Raw genomic sequence first — 22,604 nt, forward strand, 5'->3', positions numbered from 1 at the left:
AAAGAGAATTTAGAACTATAGAATAAAAAAACAATAACTTAAAAGATCAAGTAAAAAAGATTGACATTAGAGCTTTCTAAAATAAAAACATTCACAAAGAACGCTGTTCAACGAGGGTTGCGAATAAAAATGCAATGGAACGTCGCTCTAACAATCCAGCAGACTCTTGCAGTTTACTAAAAATAAAGCTGTTGCAATGTACAGTAATCAACGATATTGCTGGTTCGTGGAGATGAGGGTTCAATAACCAGTCGGCTTTTGTTCCGAGTTCCATGTTGACTAGGGGATTAATTTTAATAATCAATTCGCGGCGGCACGCCGACCGTTATGTGTGCGTGAATTTACATTTTACTCTTTATTACTGAAATCACCGTGCGCTTCTTGAATCGTTAACAGCAAACGGGCTGTGTCCCGTAGAATTTTGATAATTAAAAGATGCCGATGTGCCAACCGGACTGATTGACACCCTGCAGACACGTATGCGCCTCGAATCCAGTCCTTAGACAAGGATACGTATGCTCGTAACCTGAAATATTTACGTCGGCGAGCGAGCCGCTCGATTCGGAGTAAAATATGTGAATTATTTAGTAGTTATGTGAGAACTGACAAATATAGTTACTATAATGACCTAATTAGACAACAACATTGGCATAAACATTTTATAGAAATAAGTGAATTCGTCTAATGTCTGTCTTTTATAGAAATAATGAATTCGTGCTTGAGAAGCAAAACTTCTGTAAATTTCTTAATTTATTTTAAAAAAGCATAAAAATATTATTTTCCTTTTTGTTTGTAAGATAAAATTATTTATAATAAATTTATACAACGCAAGAACGTGAAAAGTTGTTTACCGTAACAGCAGAAAAAAATTGTACCTATGTAATTTAATTTAGAAGATTATCTTTTATAAGAAACATCGTTAATTAGTAAAATAATTTTTTTAGAATTAAAATAAAGGTGTTAAAAAAACTGTACTTTTTCAAATTTTTCAGCACTTATAATATACACAAATGGGAAAATAAAAAGCGACGCCGCGCTACTTGTAAAATTAATATGTAAACTTTATTTTTAAGCAACCTGCTTAATTAAAATGTTCACTATGGAAACTATTGACGCGTATCATAATTAATGCAACACGCAATGCTATTACAATAGAACTCTTACAAAATTAACATTGCAATTTAAAGAACACAGTAGAGTACCTAATACAATGCTTCGAAATAGCAATAATGGGTGACTTTAATACGCAGAAAAAATATTGTATATTAAAACGCAAATCTCTCTTTGTTTAACCTGTATAAATTAAAGATAAGTAATATTATTAAAAGTTATAAATCACATAATTAAAAGTTACAATGAATATAAGTCGCGACTCCACAAAGATTCTTTTTAAAATATTATACAAACACATTATTACCTATAAGACTATTTTCACGTTTATAAAAATGTAGGATACTTTGCAATTTTACATTTCTTTGCTCCAAAACAAATATTTCGATTTTTATCTTCGGACACGAATATTTTCTTCTCTTTCTAATCGCACAACCCAGTACAATCCAATACGTCCATCGACTCTTGCTGCGCTAACGCATCGTAAGTCACGTCGTTAATGGGTTTTGCAGATATCCCGGCGACGCCATTGACTACCCGCGGAATATGTAAAATCAAATTTTACGCATCTGTGCCCCCAGATTATTTGTTGTAATTGAAGCACTCGCGAAGGAAAGCAACGTCGTGAGACGAGTACTCTCGGGCCCGTCAAAGACACCGCATTGCCGCGCGATGACCATTCTCGCGCAAGCCTATACTTAGGAATAATTATTATTCTTACGCGGTATATACATATATTTAATGCGGCATTGCGCTACCCCTAAGGAACTCGCCAAGGCTGTGCAAGAAAACGAGATGGACTTGTCGGAATGTTCGCGGGCAGGACCAGTTCTTATCGCTGGTTATTCAGAAAATAGTGTTAATGAGATGTCACTGTGAACTTTGCCGCTCCTCGTCCTCCTTCGTCGCTTTTACAACTATGTATCTTATGCTACGCTACGTTCTGCTCGCAAGAAGATCGATATATAAATAAACATTCGTTATAAAATAATTATACCAGAAATAATTCTCGGTGAGTATTCGGTAAAAATTATTATCTTCTCTCTCTCTCTCTCTCTCTCTCTCTCTCGTTAATATTTTATTTATTTTAAAAAGATTCAAAAGTAATAAATCTTCATATCTAGAAATCTATTCTATTTCTATAATAGGGAGCTTTATATCTATCAGACATTAGATTTAATGTATATGATTCTCTAGCAACAAATAATTTAAATATAACACAATTTTGTTTATATCGTATTATTTGTTCTTTTAACATTTTTATACATTTATTACATTGAAAGAAAAGATTAATTGCTGCAACAAGTTAGATAGTAAAATATAGCGTAACATTTTTATATGATTATAATTTTTGGTTGTAATAGCAAATTTTTAATTGTGTTAGCCTATCCACAATGCCAGTATATGATTTCGATAGACTAACACAAAATTTGCTCTACTAAATTGTTGCAGCAACCAATCTTTTTTCTTTCAGTGTACTGTTAAATCTTAAATAGATAAAATCTTTAAAAAGTATAATTTTGATAACATCGTTATAAATTTCATTTTTTTAAAAATACACAAAGGTATTCAAAAATAACAAGATGTTGATACTCAAATTGACAATTTAACCACGTGTAAGCAGTAGATAATATCATCAAAGTATACAATGCTAAATTGCCTGTAATCATTCAGTAGAAAAATTATCTTATAGCCTAACAAGTCGGGAAAATACCTGGAATTTTATTTTCATCCCAAGAGACATACTTTTAGTATAAAGATAAACTCATAAGAAATAAATTTATTGAAAATTCTTAATTATAGCTTAAAAATAGCTATAATTTCATCGTAATATTTATAATCAAATAAATAATATCAATATTTATTATTTTACAGCATATATTAGCTGAAAAAAGACCTATTATATTTATAAAATTTATAAAATTTTTTTTTTGTAAATTATAATGTTTTATAATTTCGTAATTATTGATAACCCATTATTCTTTTCATTTTATCCGCTAATATCTATGCTTAGAAAGGGAGTTTCGAAATAAGTAGCCATTTTTAGTAGCATATGGATCCGGTGGACCCAATAAAGGGGGGACATAGGGTTAATACCGGGCCTACGCTGGTGCCGCGCCTGCTCTATTCGCGGGCCCAGTTATTAACTTTATTTTATCGACGAGATGGAGGACAAGAAGAAAGGAAAACGAACGTCCGGTGAAACACTAATAACATTCGAATAGGATTATTCCTCGTGGGCCTCCGTCACTCCTCGTCTCGGATAATGGATTTGGTGTCATCTAATAATTAATAGAGTGCTTCTTGGCGCGGCCGCGTCGCGCAGTATATGGCCGACAATCTCATTCATCACGCTTTCTAACCCCTAAGCATTTTAATTAACAGCATCGCTTTTTCAGGATGTATGTTGCGTTCACCAATTTTAATGATTCGCGACTTCCGAGGACGACGATATCTTCATCTTTCAAGAACTACATTCTGCAAGGAATTCTGTGAGATAGGATGAACAATTGACTGCTAAATAAAATGTAATTTCTCTCAAACGAATTTTGATATCTAAATCAATAAAATACTAAAAATTAACAATAAAAAAGCGATACAGATTTTTCAGATAATAATTTTAATTTTGAATTATATAATAATTCAAAAAATTAATATTTTAATACTTTAATACATCATAACGTTACGCGAAATAAATCGTTTATTTTGCTCTATCATATTTTTATAAACAATAAAAAGAATAAATTTATACGCATAATAAATCGTGAATATAACAAATTTATATTAATTATTTATATTTTTACAAATTACCTGTATGCAAATTTAGCTAATTAATATTTAATTGAGCGTTCTAATTGCTCTCATTAATAGCAAGATTATATTCCATCGAAATCAAGTGACATGAAAATAACACGGCTAGTATCGCAAGGTTTATTTACGCATATCGAAAGCCTCTATAGAAGCGAAAAATCATGCGAAAGTAACTACGTGGATAGACCATGGCCGTGTGCACGATTATAGTTACCTTGGAAATACAAACGAGGCCCGACGCTATGCCATTATCTGTAGGTACATGCATGGTACCTCGATGACAGATGAATAAAAAAATTATAGATTCGAAGGAACAATACGATGCGTCCCGCCCGAAGAATATACACGCCGTTATGCAATCGACATTTATTCGCCAACAGAAGTTCGTTTTACCGTTCGAGACCGTTTCATTCTTGCTAACTTATTGAGGGGTGAATTCACCCTTTCAAAACATAAATTTCGATTAGGTGCAGTATATCATTTTATGTTCATATTCGTACGTATTCGACATAAGTATACGTTTCATCTCATGCAAGTGAGCGCTTCAACTGAACAGATCCGATAGTTCAGTATTTGCATTTAAGGCTGATCTACAATACTTTCTTGTTCTTTGCTTACTTCCTTTTACCTCTCGGTTTTTGCCTTTTATCTTATTTCTTCGTTTTCTGTAGCCCGAAATCAAAGTTAACAAACTTGCGAAGAGACAAGAAACACATAACAGAAGTGTGACAATAAAATAGTCGCAAAGAGAGAGGAAGGGCAAGAGATAAGAAGCAAGAAATAGAAAGCAAAAAGGACATAAATTAGCCTTTAGCGTCAGAGGCGGCATGAAACATATAAGAATAGCAGATTGATTATTTCATCTTGAGTGCGTATCGATTATTTCGATCGAGCTAAAAGTGACGCATGATTTTAGCCCGGCCAGGTAAGCCAGGTGATAACGTGTCAAGTCCTTGCGCCCCTCCCGATAATCCACACGCATAACACATTTGTAGTATTAGACCAGTTGCGTAGATGCGTATCTATTCCGCGAACCGTGACACTGTAACGCACACTCGAAACATACGTACGTATACTTCAGACTCCGCTTAATGGCCGGCAATGTTGCTGCGGTCGTTAAGGAAAGGTCTCCTGGTAATTTTCATCCCGGAGCACTACCAAGGTAATTTTCGACGTTTTCCTGGAGAGACAAGTTCACCGACTCTTCGAAGAAAATCACGCAAAAGGCTTTGTACCGACACAGAAACGCATTCGGTATCATATTCAAAATTTGTTGGAAAATGTTTTCACGACCAAAGAAAAAAAGTGAATATTGTAAGTATTTTAATGTAATTTATGGATTAATATGGATAAAAATTAATTAACAACTTATTTCGTATCCGCGTTATATTTTTAAACTATCACTCACTTATTTGCGTTATATTCATAAAAAGATATTAAAATTTGTAACAGTTTACATAAATTTTATAATTTGTATATCGCAATCATTACAATTTGTATAATTTTTTTTCTCTTAGAAGTTCTTTCAGGAAACGTGTATATATAATAATCAAATGAAAAATAAGCTAAACGTTAATTTTCCTGTGTATCTACAAGTACCAAAAAAACGTAACGAGTAACCGATTGTTCGATTAGGAATTATAAATTGGTCGCATTCTCTCGCTGGCTAATTCCGTAAGCGACTGACTGATTAGAATTAAATAACATGAGTTACAAGGTGGCGCGTACAGACGGTCGGAAGCTCTCACCGCACGCCATCCTCGAATCCATCAGGCGGGTAAATCCCAGTCAAGGTTGCCTCGGTGCTCGCATTAAAGTCTGTTTTGTGCACTGCCATCCTCCGCAAGCGCACTCCCGCGAAAAGCGGAAGACGAGTGGACAAAGAATGGCCGATGACTTGGAACTACGCTCGATCGATATTTTACAGATTCCGAATGAAATTATGTAAAGAACGGTACGAGAAAAGAAAAGATAATTACACTGAGAGAAAAGGTCCAGAAAGCATTTCTCCAAAATTTCTCATCGACTTCACTTTTCTATCGTCGATGTTTAAATCTTATAGAAAAACTAAAATTAATTATTGCGCTTTGAAATGAATAAATAATCGCATTATGTACACTTATGTATTATTTTCTCTTCCACCTAATTTTTTCTATTTATACTCTGGAAGAAGAATCTGGATGTATTAATTGGAAATCGGTGGATAGAGAATGGACAAGTCAACATTTTCTAGCTAAATCTATTATAATTCTAGTTGAGATAAGCAGAATTATGATAGTGACACGATCAGAATGTTCTGGTTCATTTATTTTTAACTAGAAATTTTTCTCAGTGTATTAATTTATCTTTCATTCGCTATTGAACTATCCAATCTCTCTCTTTGTTCATAGATGTATATAATTTTTCAATTACATTACTCAACATTTCGAGATATATACGATGTATATTATACCTGCAATGATATTATTAGCTGTGTTTGCTTTGTATGTATTCGACGCTATTCCACGCCGAGGACAAGAACGAGGGATTGGTCGTTGAAATGAAACTAAGAGATGCGCAGGCGCCACCAAGGGTGGGTCCACTATGGATTTTCGAGGGTAGATACACCGCCGGTCGAGTTCCGGGGTGGCAGACAGCATGGGGTAGCAATGGAAGCTCCCATCGCGGGAGGGATGGTCACCCCGATAGCCGCCGCATACGAGGGCAATATATACTCCACAAAGAGAGGGGTGCAAGGGAAAAACTACCTGGGAGTGCTCGGCTTCGACCTTGGACCGATCCCTTCTCACGCGAGAGAGGCGATGGCAACTAAAATGGAGCACGTATAGTCTGTCGTTGCCGAAAGATGGATTATAAATGAAATAGCGACTAGTTAGCCTGTATATTAGTGCATCGAGTACTGAATTTAGACAAGAGAAGGAAGATGCTCTGTCGTCGAGATAATCTATCAATGGATGATAGACGAGGTGTTGAATCATATGTGAGAATTGTTTTAATTTTTCAACGAACGTAATGCTAATAGGGCTTGATTTTTATACAGGGTTGTTAAAAAAATCCTACAATATTTATGGTATACCTAAGTATATGCCATATTCAGTAAAAAAGCCTTAGTGAACAACATAGGACGAAAGCTCAACGTTTCTGAAATATAAACAATTTCGTATGTTAGTATTATATAACTGACTTATTGTCTCTTCTACGTCTTGTATATATGACGTAAAAAGACAGAAATTGAGGTAAGTAGCACTGATAGTTTACTTGGGAGAATGACAGGTCCAATGAGATAATGTTCATTCATAAATGCTGAATGATTCTTTTTAATCACCCTATATAGTTGTGCTACAATATAATAAATTATTAGAATTATAATAATTATTCATGATAACATCATCAATTACAGAGTTTTATGGAAGGTTAATAAGTACTTTGGTAAGTACTTAAATCATGATTAAATACTATCGAAATTATAATCTTAAATTACCAAACAGACGAAAGGAGCTCTTCGTGTATGTTTATTGATTGAGTTAAAATAAATTATGCATGCCGAAATGTCTCCATCGCAGTTAATTATATTTTACGCGCCACCAGCTTTTCGTATTCCGTGAGAGACGAGGAACCGATTTTATCGAATCAGATCCTACGAGACGATATTATAAAAATCAGTCACGTGACCAGAAAATTATGACTTGCTTTACTGTGGATAATGATTCAGGTGCTTTTCAGGGGTCGGTACGCGATAATTACGTTCTACTGGAAAAGTGAAAATTTCGTTCCACCGGAAGTGACACGTGCAGCCGGCTGTTCATCGCCTCAAAAAAATATCCAATTACATATTCATATAATAATAAATAGGGGAGTCAAGAAGTTATGTTCCTTGCCTAAAACTGTCGTAAAAGCGAACGACACGCGTGAATACCGTAACGATTGTCGTAGTCTATTACGAAAGCTATTTAACGGTCCGTAACTGACAAATCTCAACACGGGACGAGGCATTGAATCTAATAAGCGACTATCTCCAGCGCGATCTGAGATCGGTAACAATACGTTGAACTCACGGCTGTATCCGTTTAATCGGTTCAAAAAGATTCTCTCAGCGTTCATTATGCCACGTTGAACCCGTTTAGAAAAACACTACACATTACGGTAAAAACGCTTAACCATGTTGGAAAACAAAAATTACGAGTAGCCGCTATAAATTACTGCTGCCATGTAAGTATCCTTCATCACGCCATAGGAGGCAAGAGAATGTTGAAAAAATATATCCTTGTTATCATATCGTGATATGCTATCTGCAAAAAGAAGTTGACATAATCCCATATTGATAATCAATTTTATGCATAATATATTTTCTCTTTAGAATTTTCATTTTAAAATCGTTTCTTCTTATATGTATAGAAAACTGTGCTATTTATACATACAAATAAGGTAACTTAACGCTACTTAAGAGTCTCTCGCGTTTTGCGAATAAAAAGATACGTGTAACTAACTCTGTAAGGATGGACCTGCTAATGAGTAACGAGCACTCTTAATAAATTGCGAAAATTGCTATTTACCTAGCTCTATAAAATCATTTCTCGCGGGTCAACCATGCGTGGAGCGTGAAAACGCATTCCACGTATCGTTAGCAGCGCAGATCCCGTTTCCAGTTCACATAACGCAAAATATTCCGTGCAGAGTTTACTTCACGTATATTTTTGCTACAAAGAAAAAAATTTGCAAAAATTCTCCGAAATTAAAATTCTCCGTTTCGAACATTCCACTTTATAGCATTCTAATTACAGTCGAAACATCATTACGTGATAAAAAAAATTATTATTCGTTTCCAAGGTGGATAAATATACATTTGAAAATATTAACCGATCTATTATATCCATTTATAACTTATTTATAATTAACAGAGATTGTTAATAACAAAAACACTGTCTGTGATCACAGGATCATTCATCTCGCGAACAGCGCTTGATTCGGTCAGAAGTTGCGAACAGCGTTGAAGATTGCCGGCCGTATCTCGTCCGCGCAACCGGCGCAATTAATTTCGCAATCGCGGCGATTATAATAATTAACTTTTAGGAAGTGAAGAGGAGTTCCGCGACGCTCTGGTTCTGGGACGACTCTTCCGGTGGCGCTTACCACGCGTAATAACATGCAGCACTATACGTCTTCCATACGTGCTAACGTGTCTAATGCAACGCGCGTGTAACAAGAGAACGAGATGCTTTACGCTCCCGTTAATATCACGCGCGCCCGGGAATATCACGTATAATATGCCGATTATGCTACGGATCGTACGCCATTACATGAGGCGCGGGTTGTTGGTCGCGCTGGAGAAGATTTTGCCGATTAAACCCTAACAGGATATGGAATTCTACGTTCCCGGTGCGAATGCAAATCGATCTTGGAGTCGATTATATAAAAAAAAAAAGTGTTTGGTGCTTGCGATTATATTATACATGATAAAACAATCACGGAAAGGAGTTTTATTCATTTTTTTTTTTAGTTATTATTATTATTATATTAGTATAATGATAATTAGATTTGTAGCGCCATAAAAAATGTATAGTTGACACCGAAAATAATTACAAATTATAGATTATTATAATAATTGCAATAATTTGTTTCTCAGTATAACTATTTATAGACTTATACAAAAAGAACGATTTTATTGGAGTATCTAAAAATTTAACTGAATACAGTTCTAAAATTAATTTTGTTGAACTATTAAAATAATTATGCAAGACGCTCATCAAACTGTTAAAATATCCAAGCATTTTGCACATTTAAAAGAAAAGATTAGTTGCTGCAACCATATAAAATGCTATATTTTATCATCTAAATTGTTGCAGCAACCAATCTTTTTTTTCAGTGCAGCATTGCTCACTAATGAATTTTCTACATAATAATTTTAATATATAAATATTTAAAGAATAGTAATAATAATTCTCATAATTATCTTTTCTTGGATGTTGTTCGTAGCTAAAAAAAAAAAAAAGAACAAAACAAAAAATTATAAAATTATCTGGTACGTATAAACGTAACTATCTTTCCAACTTAACTGACTGCTACAACGCTTTTGTAAGGACGCAGAGAAACAATTCGAATGTACCAAATTTCAAGATCTACCAGTAAAAACTGCTATTCCAGCCGAAGTTCTTCCCATTGCGGAGAAAAAGACGCGATGCGTCGCGACGCCTGAGCCTCCCCTCGTCTAATGCGGCAGCTTTATGCGGCACTGTGGTTGCGCGTCTGCGATGCGCGTGCGATCTCTCTCGCACGGCGCTATGTAGAGCGCGTAACTAGCGTGACAAACGGAATTATTATGCCAGTACAAGCGCGTTATCGGGATGATGCGATTCCGCGGTGCCGGAACTAATTGAGTATAGGAGCCGCGACATTCTATCGTGGGGCATCGCACTTTGGGATGATCGATACGCAAATTTGGATCGATAAAATGCCACGAATTAGTCCCGTTCATCGAGAGTTTTTATTGTTTCCAATAACGTTAATAATCGGGATGTTAATAAGAAAAATGCAGGAAGAGTTCATTAATTGAGAAGAATTTATCTAGAACTATCAAAGATATATCAGAAAATTATACTGAAATAGTACTTTAAATCGCAGGAACTCGATATTTGCTTCCATTTAACGATTCCATGATCAATTTGTAATTGATTTTTTTTTTTTTTAAAACATATTCACAGTTTTTAAATTATATAATATTTAAAAATTTTAATTAAAATTTAAATGTGTTCAAATTTTGTAAATATCTTTAAATGAAATATCTTCTACAATTTAAGATTATGCGCACGATGTAAATTCATTAGCTTTTTCCTCGTATTTGCAAATTACGAGATCAATGATCATCCATTATACGTTATCGACGCAAAGCTACTTGAGAAATTATTCCGGTTCTGGACATGATTTTCAGGGTACGAACCGCCCATACATCAGCTCGTTATCCACTTCTCGTTATCCGTCGCATTTGGCATTAAATTATACTGCATCAATTCACGACAAGCAGCAAAAACATTCGCATCGTTCACATTTTTTCGATAGTAATTCGCTCATTCTCGATAAGGAAACGCTTCGTTTAAAATGCATATCCTTTTCAAGAGATATATTCAAGACTGAAAGAATTGTTTAGTAAATAATTAAAAGTGTCAAATAATTACAGACAAAAAAAGAAATTACATAATTTATAATTATTATATAATTATATAATTTAAATTATATTGCAAGAGAATAGTCAGTTTAATTGAATTGATTAGGAAATAATTAAAAATTTTTAATAATTTTAGGTGTACATAAAAAAAGAAGAAAAACGTGATTTATGATATGTGGCAAGAATATAAATTGTACAGATAATTTCAAATATAGTTTTAAATCAAACACGAATAAAGATTAAGGCAACATATTTACTTTTAACGGATTTACTTTTAATATTTAAAAAATCATTACTTATTTTCAATATAGCTCCGTTGATATGTGCAATAAAAGATTATGTCAGATATAATCATGTATATCCTTGCAAAATGTGCATAACATTTTTCTTCAAGGGGGAGGATACATGATTTTACAAAATTTTAAGCACCACAAATCGAAGCGAACGTTTTTGCTAAATTTTTCGTAATTATTGAATTCGGTAGACATTGCTGTTCACAATGTTTCAAGCATGCGTGCGTGCGTGCGTGTGCGGGGAGCACAAAATACAGCCTGACGCATACGAAAGTTTCGTGCCGACCGCCGGCTGCAATTGCATTCTCGACGCGCTGGACAGCGTATTGTTTGACGTCGCGGCTGAAAACCACTAATTCGGGTGTTTCGGGCATTCGGCCGGCATTCGGCGCGGCATATGGCCGATTGTTTGGCACAGGATGTCGAAAGTTGTTCCGCTGCCAAAGTCACTTTCTTTCCTTCTGGCCGATACTTACGAAACTCTACGTCCAACTCGAAGTCCGATACGTTTCCGTTGCGCTTTTTCTTTTTCTTTTTTCTTACCGGCACGAAAGAATAGAGCGGGTCACCACGTCTGCTGTACACTTCGGCATGTTATTTTATGCGCGGGAAAATATATGCTAAATTAATCTTGTGTAAAATCGCACAAAAATCGCCATAGTAAATAAAACAGATAAAATATAAATCGATAAAAACAGCATCGGAAAAAACAATTTTGCTGAAGTATTTAAAAGTTTGGCTAAATATACAGAATTAAATAATTATAATTTCATTTTATTTCTTTTTTACATTATTCGCAGTTAACTTTATTGATAAGTAGATATATTCCAATTGTTGGCAAATTATAACTTAAAAACGTTTAGCGGACTTTCTGAGACATGCAAAAATGTTAAAATTAACATTTTTGTGTTAATTGTAACATTTTTGCATGTCTTAGAAAGTCCACTAAACGTCTTTAAGTTAAAATTAACATTTTATTTTTTACAGTGTAATAGACAAAAATACACCCAGGTAGAAATGTATGCAGTTTTTCTAGACCCTTTCTAGTTACTATCTAATATTACTATATTCTCATTAGTTGTACCAATATTGAGTAGGAAATGGACAAAAACTTGATAGAGTTTTATTCTGTTCATTTCATGAGTAGTTGACTTGCTTATTCAATATTAATATAAAAAAAATATTTAATATCCATTATTTGTTGTGTTTTTTTATTCAGTAAATGGATTCAAATTTTACGCAACTTTTGTATGCAGTGACTGCAAACAAGACGTTACATCCGGATCCTAAGTAGTTTTTCTTCTCAGTTACTAGAACGAAGTTGATAGAACTATTTAGTAACTGTTCAAAAAATGCATGAAATTTCTACTAGAACGGCGATAAACCGCAAACCTTCTGGTATCTTTAAAGATAACAGCTATAAAAGCTTGAAAAGCGTTATCAAAATAATCATGTCAAACGCTTGAACATGATAAACAATGCTACAAAAAATTTTGATATTTTAACAAGCAGTTTAAATGTTATACACAATTATTTTGGTCTAAACATAATTATTTTCAGATCTGTATCTAGCTAGATTTTTAGACATTTTTAGAAAAATCGTTCTGTTTATGAATGCATGAAAATGAACAAGTTATAATCAACAACTCATTAATACAACACTAAAATGCGTAAATCAATTATTATTTCATTTCTCAGGCACAACTGCGAAATAAAAAGTCGATAGGAAAGCTGTATGATGTTTACGGTCGGATGTGAAGGGACAAAAAAGACGATTTCCGGTATATTTCTTTCGCAATTCTCGTGATCAATCACATTCGAGTTACGACGCTTTCGTAAGAAAAAAGGGCGTAGTAGACGAGCGATAGGTGAGAACAAAAAAAAATGGGAAAGGCTACTGGATATTCTTGATAGGGTAACGGTAGGATAAATTAAAGTCAGATTAGGGCAGCTTCAGAACATGGCCGTGCGCCTACCTGGAGCACACTTAAAAAGTCATTAGCGGATATTGGGCTGTGCCCATTTCTCCCACATTCTGTGTTCAGAAACAACGAGGTTCATAATCTACCTTGTATGCACCTTCTCATAAAAATATTATTCCTGCAAACCGACATAATCCGACTATTATTACTTGAATATTTCATTTCTAAAAATGTTCCTTTATTTAATATTAGGTTAAGTAAAAAGTCATCGCGTTTTTTTAAAAGACATCTATCAGTAAAAACCGTAATTACTTTCTTACCAACAATATAAATATATCTTAATAGAGTAAAGTTTCAGCTTTAAAAATCTCTTTTTTAAATTATACGATACGACAATTTTTAATGGAGTTATGAGCAATTAAAGTCAAAATAATTCTTTTATTTAATCCGCGATAACTCAGTAATCAAAAGTCGTAGGAATATAAAAAAAAAACGATTTTGTAGGGAAAGTATCAAGCTTTCACGATAGGTAATCGAAAATTTTCTCAAATTCGTTTTGGACACGTTACAAATCCACAAAGTGAGAAGAAAATTTTTCGTCTTTTTCAGCTCGTAGTTTTTGGTATGTAAAAATTATCAAACTCATATAAACTTAAAAAATGTGATAAGCTTTTAAAAGTAGAGATTTCAAGCTTTAAAACCCTTTTTTTAAATTTGAATTTCATTCATTATTGACGAAGATATTGTATATACAACTTTGAGCTAAAAAATACGCGATGACTTTTTACTCAACCTATTGTAATATAAGATTCTAATAACATTCGTTCTAGCTGTGTTCGTTAATAATTTATAGTTTCATAAAAATGTGTAATTTGAATGTTATATTATAAATCATTTCAACAACTTTTCGATCTTCTTCAAATAAAACTGCAATGCATACAAATCAACACAGGTTATACGCATAAACCGGTCAATATACAAGAAGTTCGTTAAATTGTCTGTTTTTTCACAGCACTCCAGAGAGAAGAAGTTGAAGATCGCTGAGACGAAGTTGCCCTTGCATTTGAATGCGGTCCACGAGTCGTTCGTTAGATATCGCTGATTTAAATTCTGCGATGGCAGCTATCGAAAAGACGAGTGATCCCGAGAAGGATTCAGTAACTGCTGAATCCCGAAGAGCACTCGAATACCTGAATACATTACTCGATGGAATACTAATTGTGATGCATTTATTATGCTTTATACAATCACTGAACTCCAAATTCTGCGTAGGTAAATCTTTGTTTTCGCACTTGCAAATCGAATTTCTCTTGGCTGTGCGTTTACAGTTATATAATCAATTAATTATACGTATATAATTAATAATTAATAAGCTTACTTATTAATTTCAATAAGTTTTATTAATAACATAATTTAACTAAGTTTTTTTATCAATTCTATGTGATAGGACATTTCGGAGATTTTTTTCTAAGATATGCGAGTAATGGAGATAAAACGATCATATTGTTTAAAAGTCACCGTATACGCCCGTATTCAGTCAGAACCTTGTACTTAAGGCTTCCTTAAATTTATCTTTAGATGCTCAGTAGCCAATGAAATAATTCGTAGAGCATCTGAAGATAAATTTAAGGAAGTTTTAAATACAAGGTCTGACTATGAATACGGACAATAGTAATCTAAAATATTTGCTTGTCAATAATTTTTTAATGAATAAGTTTTTTATAGACATGCATGCAAAATAATTGTAATTTCAGAGATCGTTTCAAAGATCTCTATATTAATCGCACCTTTATACGATTATTTAGACAGCTTATCGATAAATCCACCATCGGGGCCCGAGAATTGCCGATTTACGCAGCAGCTGGCGGCGAGTTGATTATTGCAGAAATCGAAGATATCACAGCGTCGAGATCGACGCTCAATTCCGTACAATTAACGAAGATCCGTGAGGCCTCTCTGCTAAACGTCCCACGCCTTGTGGCTTGGTTTACGATGTTACACCGGCAACATTATTCCCTCCTCTGATCCCTATCGGCCGTTTCTCGCTGCGCCACGATATCACGATTTTGCACGGATTTCCGCCAATACGATTCCTCTGCGTAAACGTGCGACAGCACAATGTAGAAAGTATAATTTAATATTAAAACATATTAGATGGCATATTAATTTCCATCGCGACAATCGTTACGACGTTCGTTGCTAAGCGAAATCTATACCTAAAGAAAATAAAAATCTGTCCCCAGTAATTGCTTTGGAATCATTCTATTACAGAAATTATTTCAGAGTATAAATGCATGATTTTACACGCGAATATTTATTTATATCTTATTTTTAATTACAATAAAATCGACTGTAATTCCAGTCATACATCGTTTCCAAAGAATACTTCTTCAAAAGAACAGATTCTAGATATAAAATAATTGACATTGTATGTTCAAAGCTAAAATACATATATAATAGTTCATACAAATAATAGTTCACAAATCAAGAGATTTAAAATTAAAATAAAGTGCTAAACTATAAAGGTAGTTAAATATAATTACACGTTCTAATTACTTTGATATCAGAAGCATCTACTTGTATTACTTAGAAATTATTGTTAATTCAATGTTCGCCAAACTTTCTTTTCCGGCAAATTGGTAGAAAGCCTCTCTTTGATTCGTTTAACAGCTCTATATTAACATTTAATTTGGAGAAATATGAAGTCGATATAAAATCGTTCACGCAAAATAAAACCTTCAGTAAAGAATTCTATTTTTTTTTTTACAATACTATATTAAATACGTATTAAATGCATTTATTAATATCAATTCCTTAAATGCTTTATGTATATAATGTATGTGTGTCATATTTAAAACGCTGCAACAAGTATGCATTTACATTTTGAAGAAAAGAAAAAGAAGTTGCAGAAAAATACAAAAAGCATCGTCAAAAAAACGAACATTACGTCTTCAGAATATATATATCCGTAAATGCGTAAGTAGATTATAAAACACATAAAATTGACATACGAGATATTAATATCTATTACGTGTGAATTTATTCACAGAAACCGGCCTCTAGTTATAAGGAGAGGGCAAAAGGATCGACGATAAAAATTCATGGATCTCTCTGGAAATCGATAAATCTGTCGCGCGGATTTCCAATCAGATATACTGGACGCACGAACCGACTTCGTTATTTCTTAGGAAATAGGCAGCCTCCGTGTTCGCAGTGGGCAGTTAATGGATTGCCTTTTTTCTGAATTTCCTGTCACTGGTAAAATCCCTGGCTCACGGCCTAGTCACTTCGTGGCCGTCGAAAACGACTAAATTATGCCGTGAGTTTATAAATCGTATCGCTTGAAATTCGACGAACGCGAAACTCATGCTGAACTAGCTAATTGTAGCAATTTGGATTGATTGGATTTGTTTCCTGTTGCTTCTTTAGTATAATCAGCAAAAACGATCTTTACCGCTAAAACATCCCCTGTGTTAATTTTAAAATTCGCATAATAAAATGTGATATTTTACAAAGATTTCTCAAATCTCATTTATAAATATTTAAAAAATAATTTATTTTTAAAATAAAATTTTTCTTTTAAAAAAATCATCTCATATTATACTATGTTGTCACATAGTAATTATTAACATTGTCAATTATTGTAATAATAATATAATAAAAATATAAGAAAGGAAATGTTATAATTGAGACAGTAAGCTTATTTATACAAATATTAATAACAAGAGTAATTATATTTAATAATTATGTTTAATAATTGTTTTTTTATAATAAAAGAAATACATAAGCCAAACAGTTTTTTTTTCTCACTCACAGATAATCCAATTAAAAACAAGTGATAAAAATGCCTTGTTGTACTACCGCATCACATGATGCAGCGTTACACTGGTAACAAAATTCATTCTAGCTGGTTTCTTTCTTCTTCTCTACATTCTTCTCTCTCTCTCTCTCTCTCTCTCTCTCTTTCATGTGACCGTTGCACGACGGTATGCCGAATTTCGAATTTCGAACGGGAGAATTTATAGCGACGCGTTCGCGAGCGGGGTTAGCGCCGATCCCTAGTAGCTGTCCGTGGGTTCGGTTTGGAGAAAGAGAGAGAAAGGGCGAGAGAGCAGTTCTGCACCCGTCGGGTTTTTCGGCAGTCGGAAGATTTGTGGAGCCCGCGTTCGAGACGATTTAGATGTTCATTTAATTTAGTCCTCGGCCCGCGGTCGGCCACCGTGGGCCAGGCGGGACGCGCGCGCTGCCATTAAGGATATCGTGGAAAAAACGAATGGCAAGATGTAATTTATATACACGTGTTCATGTTTCATTAAAATAACGTATCGGCCGGTCGCGGCCACGGCATTAATTCGTGCCCTGGTGCGCTCGATAATTATTAAATCACTTATATATTGTGCCGGCGGTGCCAGGAAATTTTTCGCGTGTCTCTTACGAGCTCGCTTCTCACTCAGGTTCTCTTCCATTAACATTAATTTATTGTTAAGTGAGACTTAACTGATTCCCAGTCTCCACATATATCTAAGTATATATATATATATATCGTAAACGCAGTCCTTAACAAAGATCTAATAAACAAACTGTCTGTTTGTCTAGACATTTAATTTGCAACAGCTACATAACTTTATTGAATAAAAGTCAGTTATTTATTTTAATATCATTATTTAAAAAAATTAGGCTTGGAGTAATTAGAAAATTTATAGAGATAAACGTTACACAGACAGAATGATTTTGCTGAATATTTAAAAAAAAACTTATAAATATGGGTCTAAAAAATAACTTTGGATTATTAAATAATTATGTAGGAAATCCAAGCTTAATGAGCGATGATGCAAAAAATTTTTTTTATTCTAGCTTTTTATTTCAGCTTGAACGTCCTGCATAATTATTTTAATAGTTGGCTATTTTCAATTCTATATTGTAGCTAAATTTTTAGATACTTTAGCAAAACTGTTCTTTCCATGTAGTTATTGATATTCTACACTAAGAAAAAATATATATCCAAAATTTCAATATTTATTTAAATAGTATCAATTAAATATTTATTAAATATAAAAATATATTTATTTGGTACAAAAAACATTAATTTGATTTAACAATAACTTCTTTTTATTAAGTAAATATTTATTTATTGTAAGTAGATGTTTAGTTGGAAATATTCAAATCAATATTTATTTAAATTTAAGCTTTTTTTTCAGTATATATATTCAGTATATATATACCTAAAGCTATCAAGTTACTGTAAGTAACGGTAAAGCAAGATAAGTGAAGTCAAAAGGTTAAGGGATAGTCGAGTTGTTAAATCTATATACTATTGCATTAAATTGTTTCACGCATTTGTTACGCAGTGCTCACCGCGGGAATTCATTTCCGCAGGCTTCTGCAAAAAAGACGAGATACAAACATCGGGGTTAAGTCGACCCCGTCCTCCTTTATAATCATGCGTAATAATTACTTCGGATGATATATAATTCACCGTATACACGTGATTTATTACGCATCGCAGCTCTCTAATCACCGTACAGTACTTAGCACTGGACCAATGGGCGTCCTCCAAATAAAACGCATACGATAAAGACGTTAACCCTAACATTATCAAAGTATTTCCTACAACAGTAAATACACCTTATATGTGTAATATAAAATTGCATTTTGATAAAATGGTTTGAACATAATATTTCTCTTACGCGAATATTTTTCACATCTTTTTACATTCCACCAAATAATAACTAACATATCTTTATATGATACAATACTCCTTGATATAAGTTAACAATTTCCGGATAAAAGTTAAATTAATGACATCTGAAGTTATCAACAATATTTTAAATAATCGAAGACGCTGTTGAAATAATGCACGATCGTAATGCATATCTATCATCAATGATCATAAAAGTCAATGATTTGAAAATAAATACGTACTTACTTACACATTAAATGTCGCGGTTGAAAATGAGCTGAGAGTATGATTATATCATGTACATTTCAATAAATACGAAGAGAGATCTATATGATTCAGAAAGCGATATTAATCAAGCGATCCCTAGAAGTCAACAGGTGCAAGTGGAGCACCGGTATTTGAACTCGGGTGCGACACATGTGTGACAATCGGCAACTTGCACCGTACTCTACATGCGAATCGCGAGATATCTTGTTTCAAACGAATAAAATGTACAAACGTATAAAACTACGTAAAAAACTTTATTTCTTTTGAATGATAGAAATATCCGAAATCAATTTGTAATTTGCAATTAATCTCTAATTTTTTTTAAAGTCATCTAAAAATATCTTTGATATCGATAAGTTTAGTAATCTATAAAGTGTATCTAATGTTACAAAGAATGTTATAGAGGTTTCATACAAAAAAAAAATGAAATAAGCTCTAATTTTTACAACAAAAAATATTACAATACAAAATATCGATAACTTTCCGTAATTCTGATTAAAAAAAATTTTTTTCAATGCAAATAGATAAACTCTATTCAACAAGTTTTAAACAAATTTTAATTTAAAGAACTAATTATAAATATAAAAATACTAAAAATTAAAGTCTCAAATTTGTTAAAAAATAAAAGATTTAAAATTAGATTTTTCATTGAAAAGATGTTTCAATCGCAAATACATTTCTTACCGAATATCTCGTATGTGATAGTATCATCAGAAAAATAAATTAGCGAATATGAATTATGTGTAATTATATTTTTCTTAATTATATATTTCGTACATGCTATAAAACACAAACAAGTGAAAATGTCTTTGTGTGTATAAATTTGTGTGATTTATATATGTAGGTATATCGAACGAGATATGCAGTTATACATTAAATCATACGTGGTAGATTAGCACGGGACTCATTTACTCGTATCTATATGTGAGAAGTAGAATTAGGTGAATCCACGCAAACCGGTTCGTTTCACCGTCGACCGCGTATTACCCTTTTGCTTATTGAATTACGAATAGTGGTATATCGGTGTAATTACTAACCACGGTCTTGTTAAATATACCATTAATGATAGTCGAGAAGCCGCATATGTAAATACAATTCATTTAATTAATTATTAATCGATCTGATCTAATTATCTGGTAATAACACAATTGTAAGGATAAGTATTACTTTCTATTAATTAAATAATTTATTATAGCGGACTATAATAAACAAGATGAGGAAATATTACAGGATGAAATAATAAAATCTATAAATAATAAAATAATACGTACCGATTTTTGATTAACTGTTCTACTATTTTTCAATTAAAATATAACATACTTTGAATCTTTTAAAAATTTGAGGAAATTATATATTTTTATTATAGATATTCAGAATTAAAAATAGAAATTAAACCCCTTAACTAGACTTCTTAATTTCCTTTAATAAATAAAAAAGGCCTTGTAAACATCCTCGTGAAAACTTGTAGTTTTATGTCAAATTTTCATAAATTCATTATATTCCTGTGTTGAAATATTGCATACGAGAATATTTTATTTCTTTTAAATTCAATTATTCTGTTACGATTATAAGAGTTCACATAGAGTTTGAGGAAATAAGAAGGAAATAATAAAACGAATAAAATAAAGCGATACAAAGTGGCTTCGTGAATCTTTGATACAACGTGTGAAATTCATCCCATGTTTTCTTCTTCGTTCTAACGCGATAATGAAGAGATCGTTGGGACACGCAGTTCTTAATCAATTCTTTCGACGAATCCTTCTTACATACACGCACACACAGAATAGCTTAGCGCTACCGAATTCATGTGACATAGTACAAGCAATTCCGAACACGAACGTTCTGTTCGATGTAGAGAGCAAAAAGCAAATCGTGGCTGACCTAAGAGGGAAGGAGGGAACGAAAAGGCTAAAAGAAAACGATCTCAAATCCATTTATCGGGTGTTGGCCCCTTGCTTGTCGGCCTTTCACCGCTGAAGATTAGTGGTCCAGGTCTTTCCTCTTTCTAACTTCCTTTTCGTTATTCCTATTTTAGCTTTAATTTTGTAAGAAACACTTCAGATTGCACTAATAAAAATCAGCACCTTTAACTTTATACACCGGAAATGCAGCATTTAATTATTGCAAAAGTATATCTGCAACAGCGAGAGATTCAAATTTTGATCAGACAATTATTTCATTGTAAATAATGAACATAGAAGTAAAACAATAAAATAGAAATGAAATAGTAAAGAACGTAAAAATTACACACGGCACATAAAGTGGCAAGAATTGTACACGACATTTTCAGATTTAGTAATAAATAATGCTAACACTGAGCAGGGATTCGCAAAAGAAACCCGCAGTTCACGAAGAGACATAGAGAAGGAGAGGCCTGTAATTACACTTAATTAATTTCCCACTGACCGACGACATGACGTACATCCTCCGCCGAGCAGAAAAACTCGAATAAATAAGAAGGACCGCTTGTATCGCGCGCCGACTGGAATTCGCAGGTGTCAAGACGAAGTGAGATACGTTTCGGACGTTATTGCCCCTTTTCTCCGGCGGACGTGCGTCTCCGTAATGCGTGGGTATACGTGAACAACGACCGAAAGTGCCGTTCGTGATGACTACCGTAGATGTAAATGTCCTACGCTCCGTATTAACATACGTCCCCGCGGGCTCATTAAGGGTGAAATTAATTATCTAATGGAATCGTTTCTGTGCCCCGTGTTGGGTTCCCGCGTACGCAATCGCGCGCCCTTTCCCTCCTCTCCGTCTCCGGATACGGAAAAACTGCGTTCGTCCCACGCAGAATTTATCGTCGGGCGTGTCGGAAGTCGCATCAGAGATGGACACACCAAAGGATGCGCACGCACGCATTAAAAAAAAAAATACTTCGTCTTTTTTTTCTTTTTCAAATATACCTTACCAATAAATTTAAATTTATATCTTCTTAATATTTTAATTTAATTCCGTTTATTGCAAAGCTATATGAAAAAGACTACATGTTAACAGAATAATAGACATAAAATATGATACAATAGACTATAGTTAATATAAACGTAAATACAATAGACAAGTGTAGCTTGCAAATGATTAGGCGTCAGCAAAATTGCTGTTACCAAGCCTATCATGACAGGAAGATAATAGTTTTACAGAAGTGCCTAAAAATTTAACTAGACACAGTTCTAAAAATAATTTCATGGGACTGTACAAGTAATTATGTATAAGACATTCAAGCATGATAAGCAATGCTACGAAAAGTTTTAATATTCTACCTTGAGCATCCTATATAATTATTTTGATGGTCCAACAAATTATTTTTATTTTAAATTTTTTAATCCTTTATCAAAATCATTCTTTTTTTCAAGATGTCA

The 22,604-nt window shown here is 33.3% G+C and overlaps 1 protein-coding gene across 1 annotated transcript in view; it reads right to left on the reverse strand.

Moving 5' to 3' along the window:
• The window catches only part of LOC108754124 (circadian locomoter output cycles protein kaput), a 204,315-nt gene that overhangs the window by 130,785 nt on the left and 50,926 nt on the right, over positions 1–22,604 (reverse strand). The gene's annotated exons all lie outside the window — the stretch shown is intronic.

Source organism: Trachymyrmex septentrionalis, unplaced genomic scaffold, assembly GCF_001594115.1.
Source record: "Trachymyrmex septentrionalis isolate Tsep2-gDNA-1 unplaced genomic scaffold, Tsep1.0 scaffold76, whole genome shotgun sequence".
Classification (NCBI taxonomy): domain Eukaryota; kingdom Metazoa; phylum Arthropoda; class Insecta; order Hymenoptera; family Formicidae; genus Trachymyrmex; species Trachymyrmex septentrionalis.